Genomic DNA, 24410 nt, shown 5'->3' on the forward strand with positions numbered 1-24410 from the left:
TGTTTTCGTTATTGACTGGCAGTTTACATGCATAATAAAATGGATGGAGAAGACATACTGGAACATATCTTCCGAGAACTTAGGAGAAACAAGCCTCCCTTTAATCATTTGTACGTAGCTGGAGTCCAGCACTGCTGCATTCCCAGGATGTTTGTTGTGGGTGACAATGATTTACAGCTGCAGAGTTGCTGGCAAGTGAGCATGTCTAGTGATCTTCCTGGGAAAACTTACACGGAAGATGTACGATGTGTAGTAACGCTGATGAATTCTAATACTCTCCCTGAACACATGTCTAAGTGACAGATGGGAATACTGTTCTTATGCACAGCTTGTCTGCTTTTCACTGCTGCTTAAGCATCCATGGAAATGTAATTGGCAGGTGGTAATGCTTTCTATGATATGTCCCAATGTAAACCTTCTGTATTGAATTGAGTTAAAAGTTGTGTTTTATAAAGATCTACTGTGTCAGTTTTAGGTTGACCTATACATCAGGAAATTCCTTAAATATTTCAAGCAACAAGTATTCAGTTATTTTATTTTATTTCATGTGTTGTATAAGGTTTATGTACACATGTATCAAAAGGTCAGAGATCAGTATCAGGGGTTTTCCTTATTTGTTCTCCATCTTCTTTTTGAGATAGTTTCTGTCTCTCTTTGAAGCTGCTATAATATATTCAACCAGTTGACCATGGTTTCTTTCTGTTTTCTTCTTCTCAATACTGAGACTTCAGCTGTTACTCAAAGCCATGCCTGGCTACTACATGGGCAATATGGAATGAAATCACACATTTATGCTTGCATGGCACGTACTTTATTGACCAAGCTACCTCTCTAGCCAGCCCCTGCAGAGTAGATATTCAGTATCAGGCTGTTATTTCATCAGGGGTGAAGACTGTGAAACTTTTCAGAAAATAGGGAGGCAGCCCAGAATGAAGACACCATTAAACCTAGAAAAATAAACTGGTGGAAACTGGACTTTTCCACTTATACAAGTGCAGGCTGGATGCAGCCTCAATTGGAGACAATAGCAGGTCTATAGAAGGTGAGAAGCACAACATCCCTGTATGCTCCTGCCCCTCAGGGTCCTAGAAGATCCTCCAATGACTGACCAGAAGGAGGCTGACTGGAAACTGCTTCTAAATGCGTCAGAGTCTGAAACAGGGACGATCCTCCTAAGCGGAGGCTTCTGGCAAAGGGGTGCAATCTCTCAAATGGAACCAGTTAAGTGGAACCATGGAACCAGTAAAGCAGATCCATGGAACCAGTAAAGTAGAACCTTGGAACCCATAAAGTAGAACCATGGAACCAGTTGAGTAGAACCATGGAACCAGTAAAGTAGAACCATATAAAGCTGGGTTTACTTCACCAAGGCAACCAGGCTTCTGCAAGGGACCTATAGATTAATTTCCTTTTTAACATTAAGGAAAATTTCTTTTTTTCCGCAAGCTACAAGTCAGTTTTCAGTTTATCAGCAAAGTGTAGTTCATGGACTCAAATCTAATTTTTTCTTCACTTTGACTTAGTCAGAGTTAAGTCTGTATGAGGTCATCGAGGATTTCCTGTTTGATTTTATTTACTAACTACATATATATTTTCCTTCTTTGCACCTTATTAATTTTGTTTTTCAGCACTTTGAAAAGCTCACTAATATCCTTATTTCATATAAAAACAAATGATAAAAATCTAAATATATAACTAAGTAAAAGTACTATTTTCCCCTCAATGGAATTTGAAGGTGCGTGGATTTTATTTTCTAACTAAATGAAATAAGATCAACTAAATATGCTATATCTAAAGTTAGCCCCAAAATACACATTTACAAGGAATTAGTCTATAGGAATATCCCATAGTAAGACACATATTTAATTGTGCTCTATAAAATAATCATCGACTTTCTTATTCGTATGTTTTTTAGATAATAGTAATTTTGTCCAAATATGTTTATAATAGCTATCTGAATAATATCCTTTCAGTCAATGACAGCTTTTCCTCAAAAATATTGCTATTCCTTTGATCAACAAGTCTGGTCCTCTGACAGTACCATACTGTTTTAATTACTATAGCTCTATAGTACAATTTAAGATCAGGGGTGTTGATACACACTAGTTATTTGATTATTCAAGATCTTGCTTGCTATCCTGGGTTTTTGTGTTAACATAAGAAGCTGAATATTAACTTTTCAATCTCTGTGAGGAATTGTCTTGGAATATTGATGAAGATTGCATAATACCTACAGATTGCTTTTAGTAGGATGATCATTTAACTACATTAATCCTGAGTGTATATCTTAATTAAATAATTTTCTTGGGTCCTGACAATCCAGATACCATAAAATATAAAATGGAAGAGAAGTATGTACTCCAGATATGTCTTCTACTATTTTCCACTTTTCATAAATATTAGGACAACATATACAAATGATAAAAATTATCAACCAAAAATCACCCGTTCTAGTTCCTTTTTTAAAAAATGCCTCTTTCCTTTACCTATCAATCAAAAAATTGCATTGTACCATAAATATTTTCTTGATAACTACTTTAGATGTATCTTCAGTTAAAAATACTTAGAACAATGTTTCAGGTTAATGAATGTAAGCATATATATATAATCACACTAACATACTGCTTGGTGATAAGTGTGGGTGTAAGGAACTTTCTTAGGCCATTCCTCATAAGAGAACATTTAAGTTCTCCCAAACATTCTTAGAGATAAATGTTTGTATTTTTATTTAATTATTCTTTTCTCCATAAGTGCCTGGAAGCAAATAATCACTTCAGAGAGTTTAATTTAGTTGTTTACTTTGTGATATAAAATTGCCTTGCAAAACCACTAGCCTTCTAGGTCCTTATTACTGTTTGTTTTTGATAGGCCAAAAATAAAATTTTATCATTTTTCATTTGTTAATTGACTTCATTTGTACTTCTTTTTGCTTATATGAACTACTTTTTAAAAAATCCACCTCACCTAGATATACAGGTTCAAAAACAAATATTATAATAGAAAAATAGAATGCAATATATATAGCAATTGTCTGAGTTTATTTTGTAGTTACATTTTTAAATTTTGGTGTTTGTTTCTAATTTCATGCACAGATATTGTATTTAAATTATTTCCACCATTTCTAGCCCTCCTCCACATCCCCCTATCAATGTCATGACCACTTAAATTATTATCATTTTACATACGCACATGCAACACACACACACACACACACACACACACACACACACACACACACACACACACCACCACCACCTATTAATTTCATTTCATGTAGCTCATAAGCTCATGTGTTTTGCGTTGACAACTTGCGACTGGATAACGTAGTAGGATGGTCATTTGGAGTGGAAGACAAATTTTCCCTCTTTTAGCAACTATTAATTGCATATAGATTTTTTTCATGTGGGGGTAGGGTTTTGTGAAATATCCCCCATCGTCAGTAACATGTCACGGGTGTTGTCATTGTGCTTGCCTTGTTTAGTGAACCATATCCTTGACTTTCTGTGCATGCAGTTTGCTTGTCACCTGTCATACTATCTCACAGCAGAGGCCCTGGGCCTCTGCTCTCTTACAATCTTTCTCCTTCCTCTTCTTCAGTGTTCCCTGAATCTTAGGTGTAGAAGGAGTTGTGTTGTTGATATACCAATTTGGATTGGATACCCCACAGTAAATTACTCTCTACATCTTGACCAGCTGTGGATTTCTATAATTATCTGTTTTAAAAAGAAAATAATTTTATGAAGAGTTTAAATCATGCATATCTGTGAGTATACTCCTATACTCACAGTATCTAGAAGGCAGTTAGAATGCAGTTAGGAACTACTACAGCAATTTGGGAACAGGACAATAGTAAGTTCTCAAAGGTTGTTGACTTTATCAGCCATAGGAAGATAGATAGGTTTATAATAATAAACCTTTTTCCTATTGAGTAGGTCCTATGAACTACTGGCCATTTCCTGGATATAAGTGTCACTATCATACACTTGGGATATCTTGCCATGCTGGTCATTGTAGTTTGTTAGCTTTGGCGTAGGGTGGGGAATGGGTAGAGTTTTCTTCCTTGACAGCTTACATAACAAGTCCTGACACTATGAGAGCTAGTCCTCAGGGAAGAGGCGCCCAGGCAAGCCCCACTCAATTCTTCCACGTCTTATTTCACAAGTGTGCAGTGTCTTCAGTAAGCAGTTCTACCCTTCTAGTTCTCAGACGTGACTGAGGGCAGAAAATAACCTACAGTATTTGGGAGTCTTTCGTGCTTCCCTGATCAATAAATTGAAGAGAGAATTTCCATGCCTGGCACTGTTCTGTTGTTGCTGCTGTTGTTTATTTGTTTTATTTTGTTTTAGACAGCCTATGTGTCTTGAAGGAAGCATTACCACCTCAACTACCATAATTTATTTCAAATATATATATGTGTGTGTACATGTGTACATGTATATATGAGAATCTATCTATCTATCTATCTATCTATCTATCTATCTATCTATCTATCGGCATGTATGTATCTGTGTGCATTTACACATATGCTTACATATGTATGCATTTTAGGCAACTATGTTTTCCTTTGACTTTTCGAACATTCTTGATGTTATTTTTCTTCCTCCCTTTCTTTGCCTCTGCATTGCCTCCCTCCTAACTCCCCAGTCAACTCAGCTTTTATCCATTTTGCTCTCCATAGAACCTTGTCTTGCTCTCATTCCTGTATACACATTTTGTTATCAAATGCACTGTAAATTTATCAAATGTAACAACAAGATAAAGCTCTCCAGCAATTTGTCTCATTTAAATATCTTCACTTCACTTCTTGAAGTGTTTTAATTTATCATCTACCTTGATACAGTGAGATAGACATGTGTGAAGCTACACTATGAAGTCATCTTTATGTATGTTAAACATTTTCATCATTAGATGGGTATTAACTGTTTAAAAACCTTCAAAACTATTTTAAGTACTTTCAACATTGTGGTGATGATTGAGAGCCTGCTCAGAAACATAACCAATTGTGGCATTTCATAAGTAGTAATATTCTAGTAATTATTTTATTTAATATAAAAATGGAAGTTGGTTCTCAAATGCCATTTATTTTAAATAATGTAATAATTTTAATATTATTTTAAATACATAAATTTAAATGTATTTTCAAAGATCATCTTCTTCCCTCTCACTTACTCTTCCTTCTTTCTTAAAAGAAGTATTTTGTATATATTCCTATGGGTTTATACCTGGGAGCTCAGTGTTCAGAGGCCACAAGATGACATCAGATCCCCCAGAACAGAAGTTCAGTGGGTAGAGAACCACCTGGCAGGAACTGGGACTAGAGCTTGTATTGTTTTAAATACTGCATGGTCTCTCTACCTTTTATCTTCCTTCTTTGTTCAACTCTTTTCATTCTCTTTTACTTTACTTTAGCAACTAATTTATTTTATTATTATGTGTATGAGATAATACTCTGTACCAGGTAAACCCTATTTAGAACACTTTAGTTAGGTGTCTGTGATTTAAGGACTTTACCAGAGGCATGACAAATGGGCAACATACTTCAATTCCTTTGCTTTTCTCTTTCTCCTGTACTCATGAATCACAGCACTTGGCACCGCTGTTTCTAACTCCTTAGAGTCCTTTTAGTTCCACACATTAGCAGATCTTACTTCATAGTCAGAGGAACAGAAGGGAAGCTCTTCCAGTCTTATTCTAGTGGGATGACTATGCTAGATCACGTGATGAGAATTATCCTAATTGAAATTATCTTTGCCAGAGTACCCATTGCAACACTGACAGGTGACCGTACTCTCAGAAGGCCCCAGTGTTAGAAGCCTGGGTTTTGGTTTGAATTGCCATTTTGTGATCTTTGAAATTTGATCACCTTAAAGGAGGCTGCGTAGGTTCAAGATATCTAGGACAGAATATGGATTCGTTTTACTCCTCTTCTAATTTCTTCCTTCTCTGTCCACAAGGAACAAGAATGTAAATAGCTCTGCTGCCTTGTGGTTCCTCTACTCAGCTCACCTTCCAGCTTCCTTGTTATATAATGTCACTGTTTCTCCTGTGCTCAGTTCCCACACCTGCCATTCATCATTCCCACCCCTTTCTATTCTAAATCTATTCTTTTCTTCAAAAAGAAATGAATCATTGATGTTGCTCCAGAATATTCAAAACTATAATCTTCACCTAAAAATGAAAGCAGAAATGTCCTTCATGAACATCCGTGGGTTAATGTCTGCTTTATCAAAGAGCTAAATAGAGTTTGGTGTTGGTGGCATTTTTGTCCTCTGCCCAACAGAATCTGTCGTGTCTTTTGCGTCTGTTCTCCTGTTTTTTACACCAAGGCCCATTCCTGCTGTTCTTCGCTACTGCCATTCTCAGCCCAGAACCGTCTCTCTCCTTCCTGGTTTTAGTCATTGCATAATTGTTCTGGCTGATTCTTCTTCACCCTTCTCATTCTGTTCCTTTTCTTTTTTTCATTTTACATCTTGCATTAGAGAAGATGATAGCAAGAACACTGGAACAAATGAAGAAAGCATAAAGGCATTGCTATTTTGATTAAAGAAAAATGTGTAAATGTATAACCAGTGTCATAAGTCAAACTATGCAAATGATGACTGAATTTACCAGAAAAAGAAAAGATAGTTTCTTAAGGAAGTAATTAGATATTCTACCATTGAGCTCTTCACATTACAATTATACATTGTCTTAAATTTAATCATAAAAGGAATGCATACAATATGATAATTTAATTATTCAGAGAACCTCATTACTCTGAACTTTAGATAAAGCATTGCTTAACTTAGAATTGTTTAAAGTCATGAAGAAAGACATTACTATTTTTTACTGATTGAATAAGACTCACAGATATATGAAAGTTAAAGTCCTACCTCCTCTTGAGGTAAATGAGGATTGTTGAAAACAGAGGTTTTGCCTGCAATGCCCTCCACTTGCTCAAATACTAGCTGTCTAGAATGTATGGTCCAGGTACCAGCTCCATCATAGCTCTTTGATGTCACATAAGTTGTGTATCTTTTTTCCTCTCTATGCTTCAACTACTTAGGAATGTACTACTTTCCACAGTGGAGGGAAAAAGAATTTGACAAATTGAGTAGTACTACACAGGATTTCAATAAAGCTATCATTGAAGAGCATAGAGCCAGCATGTGGTTGCCCTTGATAAACCTTCCTTTCCTGTGCATTATCCTTTCAATTGCTGGAAAATAACATGACATTCTGAATACTCATGGTTCCTTAGTGATTTTTTCATATATTTCATATTTTCATATATTTTTTCATATATTTCATATATTAATGTACATTTTAACAGATTGTACCCAATATTATTTTTAAGTTGGAAGGTTTTGTTTTTATTACATAAACATAAACATGGATATGAAGTTCTACTACAGTACACCTGAGATTCAGGGGGCTGACCAGTCTTTACTGGCTTTCTGTTTTATCTTGAAGTATCATTTTATTTCTCCCCCCTCTCTTCTTCTTCTTCTTCCTCTTCTTCTTCTTCTTCTTCTTCTTCTTCTTCTTCTTCTTCTTCTTCTTCTTCTTCTTCTTCTTCTTCTTCTTCTTCTTCTTCTTCTTCTTCTTCTTCTTCTTTTCTCCTTCTCCTTCTCCTCCACCTCCTTCTCCTTCTTCTTCTTCTTTTCTTCCCCTTCCCCTTTCTCTCCTTCTCCTTCTTCTTCCTCTTCTACTTATTTTCCTGTATCTCTTTACTTCACTCTACTGAATCCCTCAAGTCTTACTGTACAACACAAAAGAACCTAGAACTTACTGTGTCTCACAGGCTGGTCTCAAACTCGTGATCTTCCTGTCCCTGCAACCTGAGTGTTGGGAATCTATATGTACACAATATTGGTGCTTTACTGACAGTGAAATATTTCTATCTCATTCATCAAGATCTCTAGACTGACTCAGAAGTTTGTCCTGGAATTTGTTTAACTTTAGTATAGTGACATTCCTTTGTTCTTTTTCCTTTTGAATTGATTATAACCTGCTCTTATTTCCATTCACCATCTTATCTTATTCATTTCAAACAGAAGCAAACTGAGTCAGGAGTAATAAAAAGAGATAAAAGAATCATTTCCTCGATGAACATGCATATCGGCTTCTTGCTGGCTTCTAGCACCACCACTGTAAAAGTGTTGGCAATGACAACAGTAACTGGAGTAAGGCGGGGATTCAGCAAGTGGAGGTTGACGATGGCGCATGCATTCTTCTCTTTAACAGTTAAGGAAATCAAGATTCATATGCCAGGCACAGTCGTGTGAAAGTTAAAATTTGAAAGTCCAAAGCTGCAGAAATTGAGGAAGATACTTGAAATTTTCTGCCAAAGACACTAGTTCAATAGTCTCATAAAGATGCTTTACAGGTAACAGAGTAATGCATATTTAAAATAGATTATATAACATTTATCAAAGCAAACTAAATATTTTATCGTATTGACTGAAAATTTCCAACAGGTCTTTCTAGATGGGACAGAAAGTAAATATGGCTGGTAGTTTAAGTCCACAAATAAATGAAGGAAACATCACACACACACACACACACACACACACACACTCACACACACTCACACACATGCACACACATGCACAGATACTCACGCACACACATGCACACACACACCATACACACACTTACAACTCTTGTTGACTTTGTTTCTCTGGAGAACACAGGATAAATGTACACTGATTTATGGAACCTATATAATATTAAATTATACTGTATAATTTTATAATAATTTAAACTATCTCCCATTAGGAATAAACTGATTAATGATGCTGAATATGTTATGCTCAATGAAGAGCAATTCTTCACAAATGTAGTCTAGCTTTTTAGAAAGTGATGAAGAGAAAAGGTGAATTTAAGGCCAGTCTACCAGCACTGGGAGTTCCTATCAAAACTGAAATTTTTAAAAATTAACAAACTCTCGGCTAGCATCATAAAGCCTTATGTTGAATTCTTAGTACTAAAATAAATAATAGTAATTACCTTTATGTCACTAATTAGTGTATTTTTGGAACTTATTTTATTGTAGACCTACTCAAAATGTACAAAGATACAATTTTTAAATTACATTATATTGCATCTACCAAAGTTTTCAATATTTTACGTAAGGCAATCATTTTCTCCAGCATATTCAGTTCATGGCATCAACATGAAGTCAATTGCCCAAGTAAAATTACACTTCCTAAATTTACAAAGTGACATTCTTATCTAAAAAGAAGATTGAAGTTTTCTTCCTTTTCATTATAACTGGACAAATATATTAAATTTTCTATGACTGATTTGGGAAATCAGTTTCTGCCTTCACTAGCTGATTGTGTGCTGTGTCTGGGTCCTTTACAAATGAACTGCAATTCTATTGCTTAAAAACTGCCTTCTTGTGCAACACGATGCAGTAATGAATTAAATCCAAATGAGCCTCATATTCACAGTGCCGTTAGACAGAACTCATCCCTTGCGGAACTTTTTATTATCTAATACAAGGCGAGCTAATGTCTTCCCCTCATGGCTCACTTCTCAGAAGGGTGTGCAGCTCAGCACAAGAAATAAAGAAAACTATGATTTGGGATCAAATTGTCTTTTTATAAACTCTCAAAACCACTGAGAACACTTTAACATGTTCCCAAATATGCAAGTCAAATTTTGCTAGAACAAGAAATGAAGGAAGCTGTTTCATTCTTTGGAGTATATTTCTGTCTGTGATAGAAGGAAACTGAAGTGAGCCATTTTCTTTGAACAGAAATGTGTGCAGGTGGTTTTTACTCTCAATAAAAATAAAATAAGTGTGGGCGTTTTCTCACTTTTTCTTCTCTGGGTTCATCATATTAACTCTATTCTGTGGGGAACAACTTGTTAGATCAGCTTGTACCAATATTGTAGTTCAAGCTGCTGCATAGATCTAAAGCTCTAATTTATTAACTTGATAAGTTTGCTAATTCAATAAAACACCAGCTATTCCCTATAGAATATCTAGATTGTATATTTTAATTTAACTTTGCATTTCAGAATGTATCTTGCCACTGCATATGAGCACATGGTAACAGTGGACAAACATTTCCTGTATTTCACTAGGACAGTCCATATACAGTCTATTGAGTTTTCTGTCATAGGCTATTAATTCGGCTCCCTGGGCTCTTTGTCCCATGCTCATTGAGAAAAGTCCTTTCCAGATTTCTCTGTGCTCTCTCTTGCTCAATGTTATCTTTGTAATTTGGTATAATAAATTATTGGTAAATAATTGTCCAGATCTAACCCTCCCCTCTCTGGTTTTGAACATAGCACCTAAATTCCTATAAAACGTTCAATTTACATAATGTATGAATATAAAATACCATGAATTAAGAAAGGTCAATATGCTTCTCAATATAGCAAACTAGGGCAAAGGTGAAAGCAGTTCAAAACACACCCTTCTGTGAGGAATATTTCTTCTTAATTTAAGCATTGGCATTGTTCTTCTTAAAATTGCTTTGCTTTTACTTTTTGTGTAGGAGTGTTCACCTGCAGGTGTGACTGTGTGCTGCTGTGCACAGTGCCCACAGAGCCAGAGGACAGCACCTTTGACTTAAAGTTCCAGTTGGCTGAAGCTAAAATGCTAGGAACCAAACTTGGGTTCTCTGCAAAAGCAGCAAGACTCTAAGCCATTTTACCTCTAACTCTCTAAGCCTCGTATTCTACCCACTAAGTTATTTCTCCAGACCCAATTGTTTCTAACAAATATTCCTGTTAAAAATAACACCTAGTAGTATACCAACACACGTCTTATTTGGGTTCCTCTTAGCACTGTTTCACTTCTTCCCCTGAGTTGAGTCTCAGGGCCTAAGCAGTGAGTATAGGGAAGATTATTAGTTATCATTGTTTATTTTACTGTTTTTTTGTAAGAAGTCATCCGTCATTCACCATTGAAAGCCTCTCACTGACTGTCATCCTCATCAGCCTCATCTTTATCTCTCTCCCAGCCCAGAGTTCTTTGAAATTTCTCCCTTCTTCTGTTATCCTCTTTTCTGAAATAATATCCTGCTATGTGTAAAATATAGAACACAAAAAGAGTACATCCCATGACATCTTAGATCTTACGAGAATTATTTTTACTTATAAATAATTGCAGTATGAAGCATTGAGCATGGATACTGTAGAGGAGAAGGGTGTGCAAAAAGGTGGGGCTTTTCAGGAGTGTGCCCTGTATTGCCAAAAATGATAGATAAATGAATACGTGGTTGAGTGGTTTGACTTTCAGAAATCATACACACGAGTGTGGAGGGAAGAAGTAGCAAAGAGAAATCAATGAGGCTGGTAAGGATATATTCTTCAGAAACAATACATTTGTAAGAAGATTGAGTCTTCAGGAGTAAATTGAAATAATTTCAAGGATGATCTTGACATGAGGTTGTTAAATTACGCAAAAGCTCATAAAGTGCTGCAAGAAGGAATCCTGAAGTCTAGACATGCACTTTCTGAAGATAACTCAATCATAAACAATCTGGGAAAAGGGACAGATGTCCCCTGTACAGTAGACAAATAGTAAGTATCTGTCAAATATGCAGTCGGTCCCTAAAGTGGTGGAGTATCTGAGAATAAGTGGACGCCTAGCTATTAACCTAAGGACCATAATTCCTATAAATGGCATTAAAATCTCATCAAAACTTCCCACCTGACCTGAAATACACAAGTTTATATGCTTTGAGATCTGGTGTCCCTACTAGTCTTTTGTACAATGATTTGTCAAGATCTGTGAAAGGCCTGAGGTTTTACAATACTGTTAACATAGGTAGCCTGCTTTAGCTGCATGAATATCAACGGAGGACCTGAAACTTGGGGGCGAGACCAACATAGTAGATCCCTGTTTAATAAACTTGGCAGCATTTATGCATGGGGAATTTGATCCCCATTTCATGCAAGGTTATTAAAGCTGGCTTGGTGGCACCCAAAGGCATTCAGGATGGGGCTTTGAGACCAGGGATACCTCTCCCACCCACGCCCACATACCTTTTCTTCCTTCCTTCCTTCCTTTCTTTCTTTTCTGGATTGAAATTATGGCTTTCTGTTCTTCTCAAGGCGATTGATGAATTCATCTGTTCAAGGTGTAAACAGACCTGTTCACTTTTCCTGGAGGAAATGCTGTTATTATCTTCCAAGACTGTCTTCTGCTTGCACATTTTTGAGCATCCTGATCAAGGGCTCTCTGGGTCGTTGTGGTTGGCAGAAAAGGGTGGCAGCGTCTCAGTAAGTCTTTTCTCATCTGCACACACTAGGTGGAACTTCACGTACATAAGCCTTGTTGAGCTAAGAGAGTGTAGCTTTCAGAGGGCCATGGTCTGAATTCTGGTTTCAAGAAACCTAATGAGAGACAGAGAAAACCACAGCCAGAGGTGGTAGCTGAATGCCCAAACTTGAGTAATACACAGTGAGCCCTCATGGGGAAGGCCCGAATCTGAGAGTGTGGCAGTGTAATTTCTCCCTTTGTCTGAAGCATCACAGCAAACATAACTGATGAATCAAAGCTAGCATGTGGAGGGAAAAAAGAATTCAAGGTTATCTCAGGGTCATGGTCTGGGAAACAGGTGGATATGTGGTTTTTACTTAAATCACTGATTTATCATATAAAGTGTGCATTGCTTTTTAAACTTGGTATATATGTTTCTCTGTGTGAGTTATATGCTTACTTTTGTTACTTTTTTTTTACACTGCAAATCAAATAGCTAGTTGTGGCACAAGATACTCCAATGAGGATGAAAAAAGTTTAGGAGAGATAGAAGTTCAAGGAAAAGTTCTAAATCCTAAACCATAGTCATGATGGTCCATCAATACATTGATACTCCACACTACGCAGATCAAAACCTGATGCCTAAAGTTCAAATGGTGTAAGTTTTGTTATTTTAGTAACTTTTTTATTTATTTTACATACCAACCAGTTTCCCCCTCTTCTCACTTCCCAAACCCTCTCCTTTCCCATCTACCCTCCTCCCCATCCACCCCCTCCTCCATCTCCTAGAGCTGGGGTTGGGGAGACAGAGGAATGGAAACTAGAGAATGAGAAACATGGAGGGGGTAGCAAAAGTGATGTCTTGATGTGGGGGCATTTTGGAGTTAGGGAGAAGCCAGAGAAACCCCCAGTATTCCACCAGGATGACCCCAACCAAGGCTCCTAGCACTGATAAAGAGGGTTCCTGAACTGACAGTCTACTGTAAGCAGATTGGTGAGTTCCCTAATTGCCATCAGGAATGCTCTATGCAGTAACTGATGGAAGCAGAGGCAGAGATCCACAGACAAACACTGGCCTGAGCTCAGAGAGTCTTGCAGAAAAAAGGGAGAAGGGATTGTACTTGCACACGGGGATTGAGTGTATGTGTCAGGGGGTGGGTCGGGTAATGATGGGGGAACCCACACAGACAGCTGACCTAAGATCAGAGGAGCTCATGGACCTGAAACCAACAGTCAGGGAGCCTAAATGGGACCCATGTAGGCCCTCTGTATGTGTGTTACAATCTTGTATCCTGGTTTCCCAGTCAGGCTTCTAACAGGAAGATCAGGATCTCTCCCTGACTATTAGCTAGCTTTGGTAACCTGTTTCCCATGCTGGATTACCTGGGTCCTACCTCAACTTGATGTGCCTGGCTTTGCTCAAGCCCAGTGGAGGTCTCCCCTTTCTGAAGGGTATGAGTTTTAAAAAGTGTATATCTATACTTTTCATGGAAGATTTAGATCATAGTATTAGATGCAGAAAAGGAGAAGAGATGGAGGAGTATGGGAAAGGGAACAATAATCAGAATATATTGTATGAGAAAAAATTTACTTTTAATAAGAAACTCCATAAAAAGAAGCCATAAAAAACTGACTAAGTCAACTTACATGTTGGTGATACAATTCACCTTGGCCAACTCAATAATGAAGAGCAGGAGTTTCTTTTTTGTTTGTTTGTTTGTTTGTTTACAGTTTGTTTGGAGAAGTTACATTGATTAGCTAACCTGAATCCAGTCTTTCATCATGAACTAAAATGTATTTTTAAATCATTGGCTATAGAAATGAAGAGTATATAGGGCTCATGTATGTTGGCAGGATTCCTACTAGTGTGTCACAGCCTCTCACTCCAATTACATGCATTTAAACATATTCATAAACTTGATTTTAAGCAAAATCAAGACACTGTGTTTTGTGTTGTTGCCAAACAGTAGCAGTACTCTGAATCCGTTTGCATTAGCTGCGATAGAACCCATTAGTACCTAAATTATGTTTTAGAAACAGCCACCTAGTCTGGTATTGTAGTGTACCAGGTAAGAAGGGGAGTTAAGGTTTGAGGGGAGGGCGGCTGTATGTGCCTGGTCTTACACAAAGAGCACACTGACTCTTGGGTTTTACTTCTTTGTTATTTAATATCTATCTTAAGGAGTTTATACTTGCTTTGTATCATAGACACCAAGAGGTTAATTAGTTCTTTAACAGATTAGTGCCATGATTTTGCGGAGCACATAGTAATATAAACATAGGTTTAATATTAGTTGTTCAAATAAAAAAATTTACAAATCATGAATAAAACTTTAAATATTGGTCAAAGACAGATAGTATGTTTATATGTTTCAATATTTTGAGGCCAAGTGTATAAGTATAATGTTGGACTAAAAGTGGACCCTTTTAGGCAGCAAATCTAAACCGCTTCTGTATTTTGTTGGGCTAAAAATGATCCATTTTGAAGGCATTTTCTGGGTCAATGGATTCGAAGACTCAAGATCTTTACAGCAGGGAGAGGTGAACAAATGTATTTTCTTCTTGCAGAGGCAACTAGCTTATTTTCCTCCTGTCAAGTCCTATTTAAGACCGTCAACATTCTGAGACTTTAGTCTCCTCTTAGGCCTCACAGTGGACAATGATGAACCACAGAGATGAAACAAAACACTTGACTTTTGTGTGTCATTAATAAATATGCTACTAGTGCTTGGATAAATTCAAATAGATAAAGCATAAAGACAAAATAAAATGATCCCATGAACAGTAATGAGTTATTAGTCTCTATCACCAAATGATGTGGTTGACGGGAACAGCATGCAGGGGAAATTGCATTAGAGATTCATTTTCAAAAGCAGTAAGTTGTGAATAAAACACTCATCATGGTACATTCTGGCTACACAGGAGAAAGCAATTGCTCAGTTGAGTGTCTCTTGTTTTTAATACTCTATAATGCCCAAATCAAAGTTTTTAATAAATTTTAAAAATGCAAGTTATCCAAATCTGCAGCCAGGTTCCGGCTCAGTAAGCTCTGTCAGCATGGCTTACAGGCCAGCGCCTTTTCTGCTCTAACGATGCCGTGATGGATGGAGAACGGCACCCGCTGCCCATTTATCTCCCATGATTACTGCTCTGAGCATATTGATTCTTTCTGAGGCTTCTTAGACTCAAGGCTGTCGGGAAGGTAGAGACACCATCAGTTTTATACAGTGTGCTCTTAATATGCTCCAATTTTCACCTCTTTAGACAAGATGTGCTAGTCAATAACTAGCAATAAATTAAATTTTTTACACTTTCTAAGGTAACACCTGAGAATTTTCACCATTACAATACAGTCATGTGCTGCACAATGAGACTGCTGCTAACAATAGACTCTACAGACCATGGTGGTCCCCTGAGTCTGCACTGCTCATTAGTAGTGAAACTATGACAGTATATGTAAGTCTGAGCTGTCATGGTCACATGTCAGTGAAATCACCTAAGGAGGGATTTACCCAGTGGTATGCTGTGATTCAGGATATTCTGTATTCTCAACAAATATACAGAAATATAATTTGTAAAAAGTAACTACTAAATACTCAAAACCCCCTAAATTGTATTCCCCATTTATTTAGTGGCTGTTATTGAAATTGTGCTTGCCATAATACTGGGTAATAGAAAAATTTAAAGGTACAGGGGTGTACCTTTAAATTATTATTTTAAAAATATCTCAAAATATTAGGAAAAATGTGGGAAGATATTTAATTAAATGATAAAAACTGAATATAGTGTGATATGGTCAACAATTAGGAAACACTTAGTAACACTTATTAGGACGATTTGAAATAACAGAGACACACATTCAGGTGAAAAAAACTTGAATGAGATTTGAAGGAGCCTCTCAGAAAAAGAGGTAAAATTGTAAGACATTCAGGTATGTGCTTATTTGGAACAAATAAATGGCCTTTGATTCTGTGAGGCTGGACTGTAGCACCTGAGGAGGAGGACTTTAGGACAAGGTGTGTAGTCAGAGGGACACAGAGACAAAAGAGAAGGGTAGTGGAAGTCCAGGGGGAGAGGGAGCCAAGGAGATACAGACTGAAGTTAGAACATATGTCTTTCTGTGCCATCTTAAAGCATTTGGTTCATTTGTAACCTTAAGACTGAGGAATGCCTAAGGGCGACACATTTTGGAAGAATGGAAAAAGCAGAAGGACGGGTATTATGAGAGAACTCCATCAGGAAGAGCTGTTGTGACGGTTCCATTTCTTTGACTGCTGTGAGAGGAATGAGAGCAAACCACATGGAATGGGAAGCCAGCCTGTGGTTTCAGGAGTCCTTTAGAGAAAGCTCCTATGGTGGGTGCTGCCTCTGCAGAAGTCAAGAACGATCCTTGTCTTCCTGACTGAATTAAACTAAAGATGACAGTAGGTCAAATGATTTTTCTTCTTTCCTAAAATAACCTAACAATTATTTTCTTGTTGCCTATCTTAAGCAAAGCCCACTGTGATACACCATGGTGTGATTAAAACAGTATTTAGCACATTACTTGGGCATTAAACCATTAAAATTGTATTTAAGAATCTTCTAAAAGTATGGATTTTTAAATAGAGTGTGAAGAGGCATGGTCTTGTGCTTTTAGCCCTTTATTCATTTGGGACTTGCAACGAAAGCCAAGGGCTTGGTCTCATAAAGAAGACCGCGTGTTGCCTTCTAAGCCGGTGATCCTGCAGCTCTAACTGAAATGACAAGAGCGAAAGCCATTAAAGAGCAACACTGGAATCGATCAGAGATAATGAAATAGCACTGGCCCAAGTATTAATCAATTTTAATAATTTTGTGTTACAACAGGTTTTGCAGTAAAGGGCTGTTATTTGCAATTCTGCTCACTTACACTCTGATCACATCGTTGTCACACAACTAAAAAGCATAGCTATATTCCACACCTGTGTTATAATCCACTTCATTCATTGACTTTTTCTTTGCAAATTTGTATAAACTCCAAGTTGGCTAATTGGTTATTGAAACCATTTAAATGAACTCTTTCTTTCTTGCTATATAGATATAACCTTTAAAAGCCTGTCTTCAAATAGAGCAAGACTAATTGAGGATAATAAAAAATCAATACTGGAACAAATGGTGTCTTGATTCATCAGCTTTTTACAAAGCTATAAACTGATTCAATAAAATAATCATCAATCAAATCACAGACAGATCTGTGTTCTCTTATAGCTCTGTGCTTTTATACTTTTTCAAATAGTATCTTACACCTTCCTGAAACTTTTAAAGTAACCAACCCCCAGTTTAAGTAAGTTTTTTCTCTTATCCTCCCTGAAAAAGTATAGTAAAAATGAATCTGTCCACACAGTAAAAAGGAACAGGGATTATTCCTTTACTGATGTAGGTTTGTCCACACGACTGAACAGGTCTGAAGACTTATTGTGTATTGGTTAAGTCAAAATGCTAGCTACTTATGTAGGTGGCATCTGATAATTCAGACTCTTTAGCCCCAAATGTTATTGGCATTTAAAGCTCTTCAGTTCATTGAGATTAGGAAAGAAGTCAGTACGAACAGAGTGATCTGATGTAAGAACTGACTAGGACTTTCAACACCACACAGCATTCACTGGAGTGGAACAATCAAAAGACACGGCGAAGGAACTAGTCTGGTCGGAGAAAAATAGGTGGCGAGAGTCAAGAGGAACATCTCATTAATCTTAATCAAAATGCCCATGATATGCATGACAGAGTCAACTGACTAATGGATTGAATGTTCTGTTTCTTTTACCTTAAACTTAAAACTCGATGTGAATTGTTCTCGTTATGCACTGCATAGTGCATTTCCTGTATCATCTGCATTGCATACTGTCCATTTGCCTTCAAGCACCATACATGAGTGGTTAAAATCTCTGAAATAGACAACAGCTCCTGCAGTGGTCATACATATTTGGTCTGTTTTGTGACTGCTACCCACATGCAGCCTAAGTGAAACCACAAACGCCTGTCTGGGATTTTGATCCTGGCTCCCATATAATTGACTTTAAAATGCTTTAAATTTCTTCAGAAAAAGAAATTATACTTCAGTTTATACAAAGTAATATTTACATAAGTTTGTAAATATTTTATTTCAAACTATAAGACATAAAATGTTGCTTACATGTTTTTGAACATAATGAGTTTTGTCCAGAAATTATATTTAAAATCCTTCAACAATTTTAAATTGGTATGGTCATAAGCTACACAATTGTGGTAGAGAGTTAACAAAGAGAATTCTAAAAGAATAACATCATTTTCCACAAGAGGCTTAGGTAAGAAACATTTAACACTCTTGCAAAAGAAATGACAAATCATTGTGTTGTAAAGGTGACTGAGAGCGCGTATTTCCTTATACAGTTAGGGAAAAATCCTTAAGTTTCCTTTGCTAGTATCTCTAAGCTCTTCTCAAGGAATTATACAACCCACAAACACATAAATACAGAATTTCAGGTCAAGGCTGTGTACGTAGCCAACACTGTACTCATGACAGCAGGGATTTTCTACATTGGGCTCATTTATTGTTAGTAACAGAACTTAACAAGTTAAAAAGTAATGAGTCAAAAAGAAAAGTCTATATCTTAAAATGTAAATTTAGTTAACAAGAATCCCATGTACAGAGCCTAGTAACAAGGACAGAGAAGGTTGATGTTGGGTGCTGAGATGATTCAGATACCCAGCTCTCAAGTCAAATCTGGAAACAGTGGTTCATATCTATAATCTGTATTGAGTATGGGTTAGGGTGGCAGGAGACAGACATGAAATCCCTGGAGTCACTGCCCAGCTGATCTTCTCAAGTTGGTGATCTCCAGATTAAGTAAAAAACCTTGTCTCCAAAATAAGATGAGGTACTACTGAAGAAGCACTTGCCTCTAGCTCACATGTGCACACCTGTGTTACATATGTGAACATTACACACATGTACAACACATGTGCTTGGGGAGCAGTTTTAGGAATTTGAGTAAGCATTGGCTCTAGGGAGAAATATTAAGAATGAACCCAGGTAGGGAGATAGAGCAGTGAGTTAATTCTCTCCAGAATAAGGACACGGGAGACTACAGACTTCTGTATATGTGTTGCTTCTATTGGTTGATGAACAAAACTGTTTAAACGGACAGGCAAAATATAGCTAGGCAGGAAGTCCAAACAAGGATACAAGGAGAGAGAAGGTGGAGTTAGGGAGATGCCATGTAGCCACCCAAGAACAAAGATGTCAACAGCAGCCTAAGGAGAAAGGTGCCAGAAGAGAGGTAATGCTATGGCCTTGTGGCAATACATAGATCCGTAGAAATGGGTTAATTTATAGGTAGAGCTAGCCAGTAAGAAGTCTAAGCCGATGGTCAAACCATTATATTTAATATATTAGCCTCTGAGTGATTATTTCATAAGCAGTGGCAGGGACTGGCAGGTGGAGAGAAACTGGTCCAGCAGGACTGTCTGATGGAGAAAAATCTCCATCTACAGTAAACTTCTTGGAGAGACAGAATTCAAGCATAAGGGAGAGTAGAACAGGGCTGATGACAAACAGGTTGGTGGATGATAAGCAGAAGGTTAAGGTGAAACACAGCGGTAGGATCTGCAAAAGGGAGAAGCCTAAGATCTAAAGAGGTCAAAGTAACCCAGCTCCAATCCCAGATAACAGAGAGTCTGAAGAAACACAGGCATTAGAAGTTCAGGGAAGGGACCCACATAGCTGTGGACCTTAGAATTTGACTCCATCATAAGGAAAGCATGGGGTCCCACGGCATCATCTGGTGAGGTTTGGCATCAACATGTCTAGTGTAAACATCTGTGCTCCTATTTAACAAGAAGTTTACAGCTCAACAGTGATGATCTTTGATTTTAGCCATGAAGAATGGATTAAAATTACATTGAAGATGCAGGAGACAGCTGAGGTTCTGGTTGGAAATATGATTAGGCATGTTCAGGAGAGGGACTGAGAGAAAGAACCATGTCAGCTTGTTCCTTTTTAAACATTTTATTACTGACATTATGATGCATGGCTTCATCAATTTTCCTGAAGAGAATAATAGAGTTTCTTTCTGTGTGGTTTTTCCTGAGTAGGCTAAATGAGAATTTCTTTGTAATAAGGCTATTTTTTAAATACAATTAATTTTTAAAAGTCTGTTATCAATTAAAGATCTCACTGATATAGGTCAACAATTGTTAGCAGATCCCTCTTTTTTGAAAAGACCAATGTGACTGCCAGTTCGGGTAGTGAAAGGCCACAATGATGCCGTGATCGCATAAATCAACACTAGAACACAAACAAGATGTTTAGTTACAATGATTCATCACACCAGCTTCATGATATTTAAAGGAATTCTTGAGGGTTGAATATTATTTGTAAAGTAAGATTCATGGTTGGTGAACAAATGTCAATGCTCTCTTACAAAAGTCACTTTGAAAACTGCAACCCAGATTGTGCTAAGAGTAGGAAATGATGAAAATCATTGAAATCTACTTTGTAATATTATAAGACTGCTGAAGATCTCTGTAATAAAGTTTAATCATTCTTTTGGTCTGGAGATATAGTGCAGTTCACTTCTGTAGCACTTATAAGGACCTGAGTTAAATCCCAAATCATCTTGATTTTGTTAAAGTCTTATAAATTTAAGAAAATTAACTTTCATTAGGTAATATTTTGTTCATAAAGGACAAGAGTAAAAATGAATAAATATAAAAAATAAAAGATCACATCAATAGTCCAACTGCAATCACTGTATTGATGTCATACTTATAGTTAGACTAATCAGGTTCTTTAGATACACAGAGATTGTATTCAACATAGATAGGTAATCTTTAACCACTTCAAAGGGCTGTAAAATATGGCATTCAAATAATTTAGGATTCTATTGGCATGAGACATGACTGCTCCTGGCAACACCAATCTATTCCCAAGAGAATGTTGGGCACCGAAGGCACTACACTTGGAGCTTGTTTTTTTTCTTGACAAAACATGCCCTTTGGGCCACACCTCGACCACTGACAAATGCACAGTGTCCTGAATAGATAAGCAGGATACAAGAAAAAATACTGTCAAACCTTTCCAAAACAGGATAAAAGAGTTCTGAAAATTTTCCTGCCTCTGCAAATGGTCAGAATCTTAGCCAGAGTTGGTTGCTCCAAATTTGCAACTTTGGGTGATTGCCCATGTAGTCGGTTATCTCTGTCAATTATTGCACCTTTTGGAAGTAGTTTGATTGTACTTCCTGTTTACTCAAATAATATTATTTGCTTCTTTAGATAATTAATGGGGTTGAAGACTAGAAAGCTGTATTATTTTTCTCTCATAACTTAGCCAAGCCATTTCTAATACAAGACTTAGACTACCTTAGGATAGGATAACGGTTGAAGCATTTAGCATATGTTTCTTGTTCGATATTGCTTATGCTGGTTGTAATTCTAATATTTATACCTGATATTTGTTATTATTGTATATAGTTCTGTATTAGGCTTAGAACTCTCTTATTTAAACAAATAGGGGAGATGCTGTGGGACCTCCTTCAGCCTTTAAGATACTGGCTCACTTTGGGCATGGTCACATGTACTATATGTACAGATGTAAAAGCATGCATGGCTTCTTGGCTGCTGAATTTTGTTCCTGTCCACTACACATGTAGAGGACTTCTTTCTGATCTGTGAGCCTATCCCAAATAAAAAGACCTTTATTATACTCAATTCTGGGCTAGTATGGGACAATTTTATTTTTACCAACAATAATGTCTGTCAGTAGGGAAAAGTTCCATACCTAAGGGTTTAGCTGGTTGTAAATAGTGGAAGAAGTTTCAGGATTCACAAATGAGCAATAAGCAAGTGGCAGAAAAGCAGAGAAAACTGATATACTGAGATGCAGTAAAAAGAGTAATTAGGCATATTGCCATGATATCTATCCTAGAAGACAGGTTACATGTATTTATAGACAAAAGCCACAAGTGAATGCATGCTGAAAAGAGACAATACAGGCCCAGAAAATGTGCTAGAAACGAAGAATCAAAATTTCTGACTCAAAACCTTTGGAATCATATTTGTTTTGAATCCAGACTTTTTATAATTTTAGACAGCCATGTCATGTTGATTTATGACAAAATGCATTTGTGGGCATTAGTTCCAAGTAAGTAACAAAGTAAGTTAATATTTCTTAATCCAGAACATCTCCTTTGATCAAATTAGTAATTCAAAAAATTGAAATATAGTCATGAAACCAGTTTTGTGCCAACTTATAAAAACTCTTTAGTTTTCTTAGTAGTTTTAGATTTTAAAGGTATAAAATTGTGATTATACATTATGTTTACATTTTGTTTCTGTAAGTATTACACAGGATGCGTATCAACTAAAGGCAACTCAGGTTTAGAAGAGATTTTTAAAAGCTTTTTTAAATATGTGATATTCAGTTTTCTTTCTGCTTTCCTATTTTTAATAAACATTTTAAAAGGTTTTATAAGCAGGTATTGGGCAGCATTTAGTTCTGTTGTTCTGCCAGCAAGAGTTTCTTTTACTCTAATTTCTATGTACTTGTGCATTAAAAACAAAAACAAATCTTATAATCAAGGCTATTTGATAAGAACGTTTCTTGGTGGAAACTGGATTTCTCAAAAAATATTTTAAATAAACATTTGTAACTCATAAAGTCTGCAAATAGGAGAATAAAAATTGCACTCAGAGAAATTCATATAATTGAAATCATTGTACCTTTTTCTTGCTTACAATTTATCCCAGTTTTGATAACAGTAAAAAAAAAAATCAAGTTTGATATTGGCTATTTATTTAATTCCTAACAACATGATGCACTGTGAGAAAGAAGCTTAGACTCTTTTCTATTTTATTATGTGTGTTATAAAAATATTTCCCTACCCTTTTATATACTTGAATTGATCATTCATAGAAATGTAAAAGCCTCCATTATCAGATAAAGATGGGAATGTGCAAGCATAAGCCTAGAAGAGGTAATTTATTTCCTACTATGCCTTTGCTATTCAAACAGATAGTTCTCCATCTATATTCCTTCAAATGCTATATAGGTGTGATTAATGTACCTTCCTTTAGCATAATATTATATTCCATTCTTCTTATTCAGAAAGTTTATTTAAATTTTAACCTAACACATTCTTTTTGTAATTTTAATTCATTACCTCTAATCTCATTTTATTTTTTTAAACAGTTGTATTTTATTTTATTTATTTTTTTAAATTTATTTATTTATTTGTTTATAAAAATTTCCACTTCCTCCCCTCTTCCCCAACCCTCCCATTTCCCCCACTCCCCCCACCCCCCACTCACTCTCCTCCTCCCTCTCCAGTCCAAAGAGCAGTCAGGGTTTCCTGCCATGTGGGAAGTTCAAGTTCTTCCCCTCTCCCTCCAGGTCTAGGAAGGTGAGCATCCAACCAGACTAGGATCCCAAAAAGCCAGTACATGCAGACAAAACAAGACCCAGTGCCACTGTCAATGGCTTCTCAGTCAGCCCCCATGTCAGCCACAGAGACACCGGTTTGATCACATGCTCGTTCAGTTCCAGTTCAGCTGGCCTTGATGAGATCTCATTCGATCAGTCTCCTTGTATCAGAGGGTGAACGCACTCCTCGCGGTCCTGATTTCCTTTTTCATGGTCTCCCTCTTTCTGCTCCTCATTTGGACCTTGGGGGGCTCAGTCCAGTGCTCCAATGTGGGTCTCCGTCTCTATCTCCATCTATCGTCAGATGAAGGTTCCCACTGGTCCTGCCTTTCTTGCTCACGTTCTCCTTCCTTCTGCTTCTCATTTGGACCTAGGGAGTTAAGTCCAGTGTTCCAATATGTGTCTCTGTCTCTATCTCCATCCATCGCCAGATGAAGGTTCTATGTTGATATGCAAAATATTCATCAGTATGGTTATGGGCCAAGGCCAGTTCAGGCACCCACTCCTCTGCTGCCCAGGGAGCAATCTGGGGACCTCTCCTTGGGCCTGAGAACCCCTCCAGAATCTAGTCTCTTGAAAACCCTAAAATGGCTCCCTTAGTTGAGATATATACTTCCCTGCTACCATATTCATCCTTCCTCCCTCACCCCCATCTCATTCCCCCAAGCCATCCCCAATCCTCCCTGTCTCCCCTCTCCCTAACCATCTTTCCTTACTTCCACCCCCCACCCCCCGTACACCCAAGTTTGCCTGGCAATCTTGTCTACTTCCAATATCCAGGAG

At 37.1% G+C, this 24410-nt stretch overlaps 1 protein-coding gene across 2 annotated transcripts in view; it reads left to right on the top strand.

Moving 5' to 3' along the window:
• Nucleotides 1-24410, top strand: part of Naaladl2 (N-acetylated alpha-linked acidic dipeptidase like 2) — a 911861-nt gene that overhangs the window by 249106 nt on the left and 638345 nt on the right. The window lies entirely within an intron of this gene.

This window comes from Myodes glareolus, chromosome 20 (genome assembly GCF_982192425.1).
Source record: "Myodes glareolus chromosome 20, mMyoGla1.1, whole genome shotgun sequence".
In the NCBI taxonomy this organism is placed as follows: domain Eukaryota; kingdom Metazoa; phylum Chordata; class Mammalia; order Rodentia; family Cricetidae; genus Myodes; species Myodes glareolus.